Here is a 15,849-nt window from a genome sequence, read left to right as displayed (position 1 = left end):
CTAGAGGATCTCCCTTATGAAGAAAGACTGAGAGAGCTGGGACTCTTTAGTCTGGAGAAGAGAAGGCTGAGGGGAGACCTTATTAATGCTCACAAGTATCTCAAGGGAGGGTTGAAGGAGGAGGGAGCCAGACTCTTTTCAGTGGTTCCCAGTGAGAGGACGAGGGGCAACGGGCACAAGTTGGAACGTAAGAGGTTCCACTCAAATATGAGAAAAAACTTCCTCAATAGGGACTAGAAAAACATGAGACTTCTACAATCATGCAAGAAAATATGAGAAATACAATAAATGCAACATCCAGAAAATGTTTAACCCCAATTCCAGAAAAGAAAAACAAGCATGAAAAAATGATAAAAACTATCTACAAGAAGAGAGAGAAAAAAAGTGAAAGAACTATTGAATATTAACTTATTAATTTTATTGGGATTTACAAGGATGCTAGAGAGGTGAATTAAACACCTGAAAGTGCCTTTTCCAGAGGAGTGAAGCATAATATAGATCATAGAATCATAGAATTTTCTAGATTGGAAGGGATCTTTAAGATCATCTGTCCAACCATCAACTTAACTCCGATACTTTCCCAGTACAAGGACACTAATAGCTCTATGCTCTACTGTAGTTCTTATGGACCCTGAAAACTTTTAGAGTGGGATTTAGGTCTCTAATGGCTCAAACCAGTTACCTTAAGGCAGGTTCCTACTACCTATTAAACCCCTAGAAATCAAAGATCTGAGAAATCAAAGTAGATTTGACACAGAATATGCAGAATATACCAATGCACTTCTGGGCTGGTGTCTGGAGGTCAAAAAGGATATTTTAGGACACTCCAGATGGCACTGCATGCTTAGGGAATGCCTAAAGAGAACACTGAATATAGGATTCTACATGATATCCAGGTTTCTCAAATCTCATTATAATTAACAGTGGTAGTCAATATAGTCAGCTACAGCTGAAGCTGGAACAGTACACAGTCTACTCTGAAGTAAATACTTACTAAGAGATTGGACAACAACCTTACATGTAGAGCTGTAAATTTTGGAGTATAAATTTAGGCATCTGTGATATGATAAGTCCATGATTCAATTCAACTGTGTTTCTACAAGTGGGGAAAAAGGCATTTTTATCAACCTGGTCAACCTAGTGATGAAAGCTTTGAACAAGGCACATCAAGAGAGGGAGATGATGACTCACAGTCATCACTGAGGGAGCAGTGGACCAGGTTGTCAAGCAGAAGATGAAGGATGATGTGGCCAAAAGAGATCTTGAAAATAGTGAAAAAAACCCTACAACCATGACTGAAGGGAGCCCGCTTTGAGTGTATGCACACAAATAAGGATGTGTTGAGAGGATAGCATTATGAGAGACACTCTCACTCTTTTTTTCTGGGAAATCAACATGACTTTGTGCCTCTCTGAAGTGCCTATACACTGAATATTGGTTATCGTATTGGTTATCTATTGGTTATCAGGAAGATGAAGTTGATGAGGCCTTCTACAGACATCTGAAAGTTGTCTCACAATCACAGGCCTTGGTTCTCATGGGGGACTTCAACCACCCTGATATTTGATGGAAAGCCAGCACAGCCAGGCACTCACAGTCTAGGTTTCTGCAGAGCACTGATGATAACTTTTCAACACAGGTGGTGGAGGAGTAAACAAGGGGAGGTGTACTGATGGACCTTGTACTAACAAATAACGAAAGCCTTGTTGGGGATGTGAAGGTTGGGAGCAACCTTGGCTACAGTGACCACGAGATGGTAAAGTTCAGGATCCTGTCTGGAAGAAGCAGGGCAATAAGTAGGATGACAACCCTGGACTTCAGGAGAGCTAACTATTGCCTCTTTAAAGACCAACTTGGAAGAATCCCATGGGTTAGGGCCCTAAGAAGATAGGGGGGTCCAATACAGCTGGCTAACATTTTAACACTGCTTCCTCCAAGCTCAAGACTGGTGTATCCCTACAAGTAAGAGACGAAGCAAAGGAGGCAGGAAAACTGCATGGATGAGGGAAGAAACTTCTGGAAAAAGTCAAATGAAGAAGGAAGTTTATAGAAAGTGGAAAAAGGGACTGGCCACTTGGGAGGAATATGGGAACATTGTCAGAGTATGCAGAGGTGCAACAAGGAAGGCTAAGACCTATTTGGAATTAAATGTAGCAAGGACTTCTCCAAGTACATCACTAACAAAGGAAGAGTAGGGAAAATGTGGGCCTGTTGCTAAATGAGGTAAGTGCACTTCTGACAGAGGATACAGCGAAGGTTGCTTCAGTCTTCACTGCTAAAGCTGACCCCAGGAATCCCAGACTGTGGAGGTAAGATAAAAAGTCCGGGAAAAGGAAGACTTTCCCTTGGTTGATGAGGATTGGGTTAGAGATCATTTAGGAAAAGTCAACACCCACAAATCCATGGACCCTAGTAGGATGCACCCACAAGCACTGAGAGAGCTGGCAGATGTTATTATTAAGCCACTCTCCATCTTTGAAAAGTCATGGAGAACAGGAGAGGTGCCTGCGGACTGGAGGAAAGACAATGTCACTCCAGTCTTCAAAAAGGGCAAGAAGGAGGACCCAGAAAATTACAGGCCAGTCAGCTTCACCTCCATACTTGGAAACGTGAAGGAACAGTTCATTCTGGATGTCATCTCTAAGCATGTGAAGGAAAAGAAAGCTATCAGGAGTGGTCATTATGGATTAACCAAGAAGAAATCATACTTGACCACCATCATTGACTTGATAGCCTTCTATGATGGAATGACTGTCTGGGTGAACGAAGGGAGAGCAGTGGATGTTGTGTACCTTGACTTTAGGAAGGCTTTTATACTGTCTCCCATTATATCCTCAAAGATAAGCTTAGGAAGTATGGGTTAGATGAGTGGACAGTGAGGGGGATTGAGAACTGGCTGAATGACAGGGCTCAGAAGGTTGTGATCAGTAGTATCTCTAGTTAGAGTCCCTTAACTAGTGATGTTCCCCAGAGATTAGTACTGGGTTCAGTCTTGTTCAATATATTCATCAGCAACCTGGATGAGGGGACAGAGTGTACCCTCAGAAAGTTTGCTGATGATACAAAACTGGGAGGAGTGGCTGACACACCAGAAGGCTCTGTTGCCATTCAGCAAGACCTAGACAGGCTGGAGAGCTCAGTAGAGAGAAACTTAAAACGGAATTCAACAAGGGCAAGTATAGGGTGCTGCACCTGGGGAGGAATAACCCCATGCACCAGTACAGTTTGGGGGTTGACCTGCTGGAGAGCAGCTCTACGGAGAAGGACTTGGGAGTCATGGTGGGGAACAAGTTGACCATGAGGCAGCAGCATGTCCTTGTGATTCTATGAACAAACAAAGGCAAAAACTGAAATACAGGAATTCCATTGAAACATGCAATAACTTACATTTTTACTATAAAAGTGATCAAACACTGGGAATGGGTTGCTCAGAGACATTATGGAGTCTCCATTCTTGGTGTTATTCAAAAATAGACTGGATATGGTTGTGAGCAACATGGTCTTGTTGACTCTCTTTTTGACCGCCCTTTTTAGGGTATATATAGAGATGGATAAATAAATGTAGATTAATATCTATCTATATTTACTGACCATTAAAAAAAATAAAATAAGTTTATATAAAAATTGAGAGGAATGTTACCACTTCAAACTTCAAGCATTCAATATTTGAAGTAGATCAAGTATCATTTTTTGGTTTGTATTGTAAATTTTAATTGTTTTTTTGTTGTTGAAAATCATACTCATTTCCTTAATGAGATTATTTACATTGGATTGACACCATATTGTATCATGGTTTATTTCATATGGTTATTCCAACTAATCTTATTTATGTATTTATTTAATAAATTATAGTGCTAGTGGCCCAAAGTGTTGCCTCATTTTACTTGTCAAGGCTACAGCAACAACAAATGACAGGATACTCTAGAAGGTAAAGTATTCTTCTCCAGATTAGACAGCTATGATAGTTAGGTTGAACGACCATCTGGAGAAAGCTATTTTTTCCTTTGAATATAAAAAGTTCTATGTAGCTAATCTAAAAAAAGACTAATTTTTTGGATGCCTAAACTTAAGTGAGATGAAAGACAATGTTAATGCTTAGAACTGTTATGTAACTCAGTATTACTAGAAACTAAGGTTTAGAAATCAGATTTGGCACACTGCACAACATTTCTTACCCAGAGAAAAAGAATGGGAATTCCTTTACTAGCAAATTGATTTTTGTTTTTAACAGTGTACTGTGTAACAGTATGATTGTCTATGTGACTTCAAATGCTATTTCATATTTTTTTCTGAAAGCAAAGTATCTAAGTAGATCCGCAATGGTAGATCCTTCATCTAAATACTACATAGTGTAGGCAGTTATTTGAACATTTCCAGATTAGAATCTTGCCCTTTACAAACATATTTGATACATACAGAGGGCCTGTTGGCTGATTATTTTCTATCACATCTGTTTGGATGGCATCGTGCCCATTCACTAGCTCATCAAACCCTTGCCCAAGGGCAAAGCTGCCAACCAAGAAAGCACTAGGTAAAAAAAGGCCAACCAAGAAGATACAGTAGACTAAAATAACAGACTGGGAGATAAGGAAAACAGGAAATTTCAAATATATAAATAGCCTTTGGTAATATTGAACATGAAACTTGGAGTGGGAAAGATTTTTTTTTTTTTTCCTGTGATTACAATACAATGGAGCTGCTGAAACTCTATCTGAGATAACATGCAACATGTTTTGTTAAAAGTATCATGGTAGGGGCAAATAAGTGGCCAAATAAGTACATAAATAAATAAAGTCTCTGTTAACAAATGATTTTGAAAACACAATAGTGGTGCTACTTGTAAGATCAATAAGCAAGCAGATGGTGATGCATGGATTTGCAGTACTTCACTCAGTCAGCATTTGAGGCACTTTAATTAGTTCAGCTGTCCAACCCTCTTTCTTCCCCATGTCATTCTTCATATATTATGTCAACAGACAAGGAAATATTGGAAATATTATCCTCATAGTACAGATGGAAAAAGTGGGACAAAAGGATACAGAGGTCATAAACCAAGACAGTAGAAATGTTTTGGATAAAATATCATTTTGTTTCCAGTCATGGAATACAATTTAAGAGAGAAAAATTGAAATTGACAGAGTGCTTAAAGCTACACTATATAAAGAAATGCAGATTGATGTGGGTAGTTAGAGATTTAACAAAAGCAGAATAAACTTGTGCTTATAATCACAGTAATGAGTTGTGCTTACTGTTTATTTTAAGTTAGATTAATAAACAGCACAAATATTTTACAAGATCCTCTAAGATACTATTCTTGAAGGTATTGAAAATAGGTACTAATAAAAATCACAATAACCACTGTCTGGAGTCCCAAGTAGAAAAAAGCATTTGTCCATTCTAGATTTCTCCATTTCTTTCACCATAGAACTACTCTTCTACTTGCAATGTTAGCAAGCAAACAGAAAGAATGTGTATGCAATCCTGTTTCTCACATCAGCCTTTCAGAACTTGTTATGAATGGACGTTTTCTCATTAAAAAAGTAAAGAAGGGAAGTGAGAATTTCTGTTATGTACTTTCTGAACTTAATATGCATATGCTGATTTATAAGTCCTATTCTAATCAAAGTTAATTATTAAACTAAGAATCACAGAATCACAGAATTGTGGTGGTTGGAAGGGACCTCAGAGATCATCGAGTCCAACCACAAAAAAAACAAAAAACAAAAAAACAAAAAAACAAAAAAAAAAAAACAAACCACAAACAAACCACCACACCACCTAAACACACAACAACAACCAAACCAAAAATCCATCACCCACCCACTCAGCAGCCCACGACAAACCAATAATCTTGGGCACTAGAGCATGCCCTGAAGAACCATGTCTACACGTTTCTTAAATACCTCCAGGGATGGTGACTCCACCACCTCCCTGGGCAGCCCATTCCAATGCCTGACAACCCTTTCAGTAAAGAAATGTTTCCTAATATCTAACCTGAATTTCCCCTGGCATAATTTGAAGCCATTGCCCCTTGTCCTATCATCTGTAACTTGGGAGAAGAGACCGACCCCCGTCTCTCTACAGCTTCCTTTCAGGTACTTGTACAGAGCGATAAGGTCTCCCCTCAGTCTCCTCTTCCCCAGACTGAACAACCCCAGCTCCCTCAGCCTCTCCTCGTAAGACTTGTGCTCCAGACCCCTCACCAGCTTTGTTGCCCTTCTCTGGACCTGCTCCAGCACCTCAATGTCTTTCTTGTGGTGGGGGGCCCAAAACTGGACACAGTACTCGAGGTGGGGTCTCACCAGTGCCGAGTACAGGGGGATGATCACTTCTCGGGCCCTACTTGCCACACTGTTCCTGAAAGAAGAAAATATTTAATTCCTTCTTTTACAAATTTCAACTATTTTGGTCTTGCTTACTTTGCCCTGCAATTACTTTTCTGTGTTTTCTGGTAATATCACCTGTCTTCCTCAACATGAGGATGTGTCCATGATGTTCTGTACACCTGTAGTTTGCATGGAGTCTCTGCCAGCATGTAAAGTAATTTTACGTCTAATCCGGTATGTGCCAGTCCAAGTACTGGCTGTGAACCAAAGTAGTTAATTGTCATGCTCGCTTCAGTGATTTTCTTCATTAAAATATTTGCAAGTCTATTTTGTAAGCAAATCTGCAACTCATGCTCTTTTTTTTTTCTTTTTTTCCCCCCAAATTAACACCCAGGAAAAAACCAATTGTCTACAATGAACTAAAGTAAAATTGCAATCTATGAATATATGTTTAAACTTTATCTACCACTGCTTGGTAAAGTATAATAAAATAAATAGATTGTGTTGCAATAGAAGATTAAACCCAGAAAATAACGGTAAATTTATGCTAAAAACTTCAATTCAAAGTTTTGTCTACCTAAGTAATATCAGAGCAAGTCTATTAATCCTAGTAACATGTACAATTCCACACTGAAATGGGAAGATATATGTTGATTGGAAATGTACATCTAGTTAGGGCTCTAGTCACTCTCAGCAAGTCAGTGTGAATATGTGGGCATCTCAAGAAGACAACCATCATGCCTAAAACTGAAATTGCTTTGAGAGCTAAGTTTGTCTTTCCCTAGAGGGGATTTGCAAACATGACACCAAGCAAGAAGACTTGATGAAGTGCTTAAAAATGCAAGATGTATAGATCTGGAAGGCAAGTAGTTAAAAAGAAACTGATTCAGTGATCCAGATACCTGATCTTGGGAGATCCGTAGCTCCATATTCCTTTACTTATCTACATGAAAATATAGTACACATCATAATCTCGGTCAAGGAGTCTTCCTATGGAGTAAGCAGAACAAGAAGGTAGGGTAACCTTAGAAAGACCTGCATCGTTTTTCGGAAATGAAGTTGGGCTTAAATTTATAGGTCCCACTTTTGCAGACAGTTATGACCTTAAGTGAGGTTATTGCTATGGAAATAAGATAGGATCATAGGGTGTCACATCAAGTTCCTAGAATATGTCTGTATACTGGAGTTTCATTTGTTTTTTCTGTCACCTAAGTTATTCCACACATAATCTGTTTCTAGTCTTTGCCTTTAGCTCACGTTAACGTGCTGCCATTTCCTCTTCAAAATGTCATTATGTGTAACATTAAGTATTTTAAAAGAAAAAACAGTAAACTGTAATTACAGCTGGGAAATGTTAATACTAGTAATGCATGATTCAGTACTCCAAGAAGAAAAAAGTCTTTTGAGATGACAAAAACCTTGAAGTTTTCAAGTTGCTAAAAACGATGGGGATCTTGATGGCATATTTTAACTCCTTTAAATTCCCTGGGAGTCTCATGTGTCTCTGTCCACTTACTTGCCGCAAGACACAGCGTACAATGGGAAAAAAATCAAATAATGTACACAGGTACATACACATATGTGGATGATAATTTTGACCTTATCATTTGCTTATCTGAATAGTGTTTACTTGTGCAGAGTTTTACTAATTCCCGTAATATTATTTCCATGAATAAAAGTTGTACTGGGGACGGAATGCAATGTTAAAAGCAACATTTTCTGTAATGAACTGCAAGTTCTTTCATGAAAGAAAACCCAATTCTTTTTTTTTTTTTTATACTAGTTTAAGTCTTAATAAAAAGAATAAAATTAGTCTGCACCAGATTCTGATAATCTGCAAGAAAGGAGGGAAATTTAACTTAATCAGTTCTTCCAAGGGCAATAGTGAAATAATGGTTATGAAATTTAAGTTATGGGACTCAAACTCAGGTTTGTCATATGCTTATAATGGTGGTGTGGTGGGGCATCAAGACTGTGCCTGTGTACATTTCTAGCACTCTTAAGTCATTAGTGCCTCAAATAGCCCACGATCTCCCCAGCCAGTGATATGCATAGATGAGCTAATGCACTTGTTTGATACTGTGAATGAACGTGAGACAAGTTGATTGACTGAACTCCAGACCTCCACAATAAAAGTTTTGACTGATTGGTGTAGGAAGTCTTTCAACAGGAATTTTGGTATCTCCTGCAGATTGCCTTAGGCAGCTCCTGCTGTGCCTGGACCAATCTGAATGCTTTAGTATGTTGAGCAATATCCTTGATAAAATTGCCATGAGCCTTCTCTTGTCCAGGCTAAATAGTCCAAGGTCTCTCAGCTTTGCCTAATATGGCAGATGCTCTAGTCCCTTCATCATCCTTGTGGATATTTGTTGGTCTTTTTTGAGTGTGTCCATGTCTGTCTTGTACTGGGGAGCCCAGAACTTGTACACGGTACTCCAGACTTTGGCCCCACCAGTGCTGAGTAGAGGGCAGCCCAGGATACCATTAGCCGCCTTTGTAGGAAGGGCACACTGGTGGCTTAGGTTCAACTTGCTGACCACCAGGACCCTCAGGTATTTTCCTGCAAAGTTGATTTCCAGATGTATGGCCCTCAGAATGTATTGGTGCATGGTGTTACTCCTCCCCAGAGGCAGGACTTCACAGTCCTTATTGTTAAATTTAACGAGGTTCCTGTCAGCCCGTTTCTGCAGCCTGCCTTAAACATTAATAAATTTTGAATCTTTTCCTTTTAAGAGACATCTAAAATTTTCATATTTCTTTCAGGTAGATAAGAATCAGTTCAAATTCTCAACACCTTCACTGAACTGTTTAACACTTCCCTAATGAGAAATGCTTACAATCTGCAAGGCAAATTTGCATAACAAACCATTTCAAGTACTTCTGTTTAATCTGTGTTAATTATTCATATTTTTTTTTGCTGTCCACATTTTTAAACTATTGTCCTCATTTTAGCCCTTTAAATACTCAACACCTGGATACTAATTTATTTTCACTTTTCTGAAGCATACTTGACAGAACATATCCTACTACAAAAACACAATCTTTTTGTCTTCCTTGGAGTTTTGTACAGATTTATGTTTCATTACTGTTTCTGCAACTATTATATAGATTTCTACACAAATTTGAGCTTAAGGAAAATCTAAAAAAAGCAGCTGTGGTCTGGGCCTAGTTGACCAATGACAAGGCGACAGATATTCTCCTTCACCTCTCACTCCAAGAAGAGGAAGAAGAGAAATAGAGTTATAAGTCTAGGAAAAAACCCTAAACTACTTTAATGAAATATTAATAATAAAATAAAAAGGAAATAATAAAATAGATACCATATATATAAACATATATACAAAACCATATCAAGCTCCAAGGGAGATGTCCCTGGCAAAGTTCCATAGTGGTCTCAGTGACAAATGGGAACTGAATTTTGGAACACACTGATGGAGATAAGAGGTAGACCAACTGACAGGGTCCTCTTCAGACATCAGTCATTGAAGAAAGAGAGTCAATCAAAAAAACAACCAATTGAGGAAGAGCCCTTAAAGAGAATCAACCTGACTCCTTTCATCCCTCAGCTTTTATGCTGAGCATGGCAGATGGGATGGAATACCCTATTGGTCAGTTTTGGGTCACTTTAACTGTCCACTCCTCCCCACAGGTGTAACCCCTCCACAGGGTAAACAACCAAGTCAGCTGACCTTGGTTACCACAGCAACAAATGTAAGCAAGAGCCTGTCTCACTGAACACTCTTTACTGTTATGGTAAAATTAAAAATATAATCATGAAATAATTTATCAGACATTTAGGTTGAAATTGCGAGTAGACTAGTTAGGCATTGCTGAATCTCATTGCTGGGGACAGGCAAGGCTTTTTCAGCTCCCTGTTCCCAAATCCCACCAGTAGAGAGGCTGAGCATGTGTTTTTGGTAGGTACACACAAACGTATCTATACTATGCACATCTGCTTATAAGTACAACCATAAATACAACACACAAATTAACACAGTCAGGAAACACAGCACTCTTGCAAACACAAACAGCACCAACAGCCATGTTCCATTCTCCTCTATGACAGTTCAGGATGAACTAGTAGATCCCTTTGATAACTGGACTTAAACATTCAGTCTGTCCCTGTATCCTCTTTCTCCCCTCTTGCTGGCATCTTAGCATGTGAGTCACTGAGGCCTGCAGTCACACTCAAGTTCCTAGAAGAAACTTGCATGTGTACACATACACACAGAGACAAGAATCCCTCCAGTAACTCTTGTTAATCACTCTGTCTACCCAGTAACAGGACCTTGGATCTTCTTGTCTCCAATTGCCTCATGTGTGCTCACACACATGCAAATGTGTTTCTCAGTTGATGCAACAGCCTCTCTAGTAGTTGACTTTGACCTCCTGGTCCCTCCAGTAACCAACTTGCAGACCCTCTCATCTCTCCATTGGTTGTTCAGGCCCAAACTTATGGCTCCCAAGACTTATCCACTTTGATGGCTAGTGCAGCTTGGTATTTGCTAGTGATCACAAAGTAGTGTATATACTCTCCCTTGCTCCGGTTGCCACTACAAGAGACACATGGTTCCCTCTGACCTATGGTCCCAGTCCATCTGGTGGCATATAAATCTCCAGATACACACACAGAGATACACAGGGTATATGAGAGAAGATCTCATCCAGGAAAATAGAAGTGGTCAGACAAGTGTACCGACCAGCAGCCTGTTTAGACAGAACCCTTTTAACCCTTTATCTGTCATTTTTCCCATGGTTGATCCATCCAGACAACTCTGTTGTCTCCTTTTCCCTTCCTTTAATTCTTCCTCTAAACATCCCATGTACAATGTCAAAATGCAGTTGCCCTACATGTCATAAGGTGTCCCATACCCAGTAGACAGCAACCCTTCTCAGTTTGTAAAGTGATCTGGAGAACCTCTTGCACATGAGGCTGACCATCCCAGAGAAGCAGAATGTATCAGGGTCTTGTTTCTCTGATTAGGTTATTAGGGTTTCCCTGCTTGCCATTGTTCCTCTGTGTATCTTCATCTTTTGTGGAGATTAATATTTTGTCATATATCCTATCACATTAATGGAAAAATTTTTGGCCTGGAAGGGAATTTCTAAATGAGAAAAAGTAGGGCATTAGAAGAATTTTGGCTAGGAGTCCAAATCTTGCAGAGGCACCAAGAAAATGCAAAAAAGGTTTTCATTCTTGTATTGACAAATAACAGCAGCAGATTCCAACAATCTGCAGTAAATTTGAGGATGAAAATCTATCGAAATAGGTATTTCTGAGCAGCAATTGAACAATTAAGACAAAAAATGCCCATGTAATCCCTGCGCTCACTCCCTTCCTCTCTACTCTTTCTTCCTTTGCCCTTTCTCCCTCTATTTGTTCTCTTCCTCTTCTTTCTTCTCTTCTGTCAGCATGAACAATTTAATGGTTTTAACATCAGATGTACCCACTCTGTTAATTGCCAGGTAGAAAGCCCTTCTAATCTCTTCCTCCTCTGAAATGTCTTTGAGACTCAAGGTTCTGTCCTTAACATTGAAAAAAATTGTTTACTGGATATCAGTTTTACTGAAACATAGCATAGAAGCAATCTTGATTTTTTTCATGTCTATTATCAACAATTTGCTAGCTATATCTAAGAACAGGAAATCATGAATTAGAAAAGATTAAAGGCATGTTTTGCAAAGACTCCCTTGGATATTGTTTTATTTGGGGATACAACAAAGTGCAGAAGTAAGTGATAAAGTGATATCTAACTGCATTAAAGATTAAAGAAAGGACAAAGAAGCAAGCCCTCATAATTCATTCACTCTAAGACAATGGCACATAAGCTTTATAATGTAACACAAATAAATGGATGTATAATTTATTTTGTGCATGAAAAGTAAATAGAGCTAAACTGCACACCATAAACATTGTCCAGGTGACATTTGAACAGTATAAAACACTGAGAAAAGAGTAAGTTCAGCCCTGGAAAGGGAATAACATCCAAAACCCCATTAAAGACTAAGAGAATATACTTTGAATAGTCATTCAAAAGGTGAAGGATATGACATGATTATATTATGATATTATGAATCTTTGCAGTCATCTGTCTGTTTCAAAGAACAATGAATGCATAGTGAAATGGGAAAGAAAATATTTTTCATACTTTGATACACTTCCAGTCCTGATTTTTTTTTTTCTGACACTTTTCTTTGGCATATGGAACACTGCAGAGCAACAGTGATAACCCCCAAATTAGATTAAAATTTGCCCAAACCCCCTCATGAAAACAATTTTACATTGCAGCTAGAGGTGCATTCAAACTTTACAGGCCAGATTTCTAGTTTTCCACAGTCACACATCTTCTGGAAAGCTCCAGTGCTCCTCTTTTGTACAAATCATATTTCTCTTATTAATTCTGGGGGAAAAAAAGCATGTAGTGATGGTCTGGTAGTCAGAAATTTTTTAAAGATGAAGTCTCCAGATGGTTGTCCTGAGGACAGCCTTCTGGGATGCTATGGAACAAGTTCCCATATGTTCAGTTCAATGGTCAAAATAGGCAAAAAGAGGGCTTTATAGCATATTATCGAAATATCAATCTTAATTCTCCTGATTTATTAAGATGCTCCTGGGAACAAATGTAACCCTCTTCAAACAGTTCCATAAAATACCCTCTAGCGCACTGCCTTTTCCATTTTCTCTCCCTTAAATAGACTTTCAAAAGGAGATGGCTCCAGCTTTTCTTCATAGTATCCATTAATTATAGCTAAGGAAAATAAAATACAATTGCCATATTTTTTCTCTTATTACTATGGATACTCAATAAAAAATTACATTGGAAGAGATCATTAATTTGAATCTACTTATATAATCCATCTGTGGGCAGGCCACGGTGTGATCTGCAAAATTAAACTTACAAAGCAAAGGACTAAATTCTATCCTGTAAAGCATGCAAGTAATTTCCAGTTGACAAAAATGGGAGGCAGAAACTTTAGTTTTAATCATCTTAAAATTAGTCATAGTTGGGCATCTTGACAAAGCAAGTATCCTGCACTTCTTGCCATGAAGAAATATAGGACACTTTTTCCCAAGGAGCCTCAGCATTGTTAATTGTCTTGTGTATCTCTATACCTGTAAGTATAGAGTGTCTTAATGTCTAGATACCTGTGCTTTGGAGGTTGATGTTAAGTGTGGGGATTCCCATCCAAATATATATTTTGGCAGTACTCTTGTAGTAACTTTTTTTTTTTTTAATTGAAGAATGAGTTCTTAAATGGAGATGAAGATGAAATTGATGGAAGTGTTCTGTAACATGCCAACCACGTTTCACTTACTCTTACAATATAAAAGCCAGTGTTATGAGAGTAAAAAGGCTCTACACTGAGAAACAAACTACCATGTTCAGAAAAAAAATCCTCTTAGTAGCTTTGAAAATTATAACTTTAAATACAAGCAAGCTAGGAAAGCTGTATATGCTTTCTGAACAGAAAGCTGAAGGTATAGAAGATCTGTTTAATAACAAAGACATCTTGAGGGCAGAAGCCAGGCAGGGTGGTAACAAAGACTTTTCATTTGAGTCTGAAGGGGACAATCTGAAACAAGTGATGTCACCCCTAGAAGGAAGAACAGCTCCACTGGAGAACTGAGTTTACGGGAGCCGGTGTTAAAAAACCAATTTAGGAATCAAACGTGATTTTCCCTAAAACATCTGATTCTATTGAAATGTATCTATTCCGTCTCTGTCTTAGACAAAGTTAGGGATGTGCAAATCACTTATATGATAATCTTGTATAAACTATCCAGACACAACAAATTTTGCAGCTAATTAACCAAAGCAGAAATTAACCAAAAGTGAATTTTTTTTTAATTTCCCTTTTAGCTTTCTCAAAACTGAACTCCAACATAATTTCATTTTTTTTTTTAATAGCAGATCTATCTAGACTCATACAAATTTGTCTAGAAATAAAAATAACCTTTTCACTGCTCAAGTGAGCAATTTTAGCTTTTCTTTGTCATTAAGAAAAATTTTTTACATTTACAGAGTAAGAATGAAATATTTATTTTATTTTAAAACTATCACTTCATTTAAGGTGAAACAGTCACAGAATCACAGAATCACCATGGTTGGAAGGGACCTCAGTCAATGTAGTATTTAGCTGTGCACCCCACCTAGTTTGGTATTCTTGACAGTAAATTGTCCAAAGTCTTTCTCATATTAGGGGAAACTACCCAGTGACAACAAGTAATATCAGGATGTCTTTTTGTGAAATAGCCTAGGGTTTTCTGTGTCTGGACTTTAAAAATGCACTTATTAGTCTACTAGTTTGCTTTGGCCTTGCTTTGATTCAGATAATTTCCAAGAATCATCCATTTTTTCTGAAAACAGTAGAGCTAGAGAGAGCAATCTTCTAATATTTGCTGTTAAAATATTTTAAGCTTAAGGTTCACAGTAATTAGATTCACCAGTTGATGCTGGGAAGTGCAATGTGTGTTCCAGGACCATGCTTCACTTTTTGCCTTTCTTTTCTTAAGATTTTTGAAGTTTCTGAAATAGAATATAAGTCATTCTTCAGTCAGTGGGCATCTGGATAGTCATTTATGTAAATTTAGAGGGCTGAGATAGACTACACTGCCCAATTTATGCATACAAGTACAACTGTTATTTTTTCCATGGGTTGTAAGCAAAAACATTGTGATAATCCATTGGATATTTGTTTCTAAAAGCAGTGAATTCTTGAGACATCTCCAAATAAATCTTTCTGGGAATGAAGTTTTCTCTTCTAAAGGAGGTTTCCATGAATTCACATGACTATGTAGGTAGTCATAAACAAAATTAATACTATCAGGAAAAAACAGAATAAATATTTACTTTCCATTTATTGATTGAAAAAAGTTTAAAAGTTTTGCAATGTTCTTGTCTCAGCCACTGAGGGTGTCTTACCTGTTAGAAGCCTTATATATCCAGGTAGAGACACTACTGAATACAAAGGCAAATATAGTCATCAATCTCATGTACCTACCTAAGTATATTTGTATTCTGTCACCCATATTTTATGACCCTTATTCATCCAAAAAAAACCATTGACACCACCCTCTGCATGTCCTGCTCTGCTGGTGTGTACATAGCTTGTTTGACATATTCAGGACATGTTGGATTTATTCAACTTCTACAGATTGTTGGCATCAGAAGATCTGATTTACACCCAACATATTAGATGTATTTCATGTATATTGTGCCAGTGAGTGATCTCCGTACTATAACATGTTTGACATTCCTGGTTGTCCTGTGGCCTTGTCAAAACTGAAAATTCTGAACAACATGTCAGAAGTCCTCAAGCTCCACTTGAACAAAATTTATTTGTAGAAAGAAGAAGAAATAGCTTGGCAAACATGAACATATGGTAGGCTGAGTCTTGTTTCCTGCAATCTTATTTTCTCATAGAAAATGATGAAGCTGCGGGACACTGAGTGTGAATCAGCTTCAGAAGTGTTACCCAGGAAACATTTCTAGTCAGAATTCATAGTTCTATTCTGCTCCTT

Source organism: Calidris pugnax, unplaced genomic scaffold (genome assembly GCF_001431845.1).
Source record: "Calidris pugnax isolate Ruff unplaced genomic scaffold, ASM143184v1 scaffold153, whole genome shotgun sequence".
Taxonomy (NCBI): domain Eukaryota; kingdom Metazoa; phylum Chordata; class Aves; order Charadriiformes; family Scolopacidae; genus Calidris; species Calidris pugnax.
Note: the sequence above shows the minus strand (reverse complement) of the source record.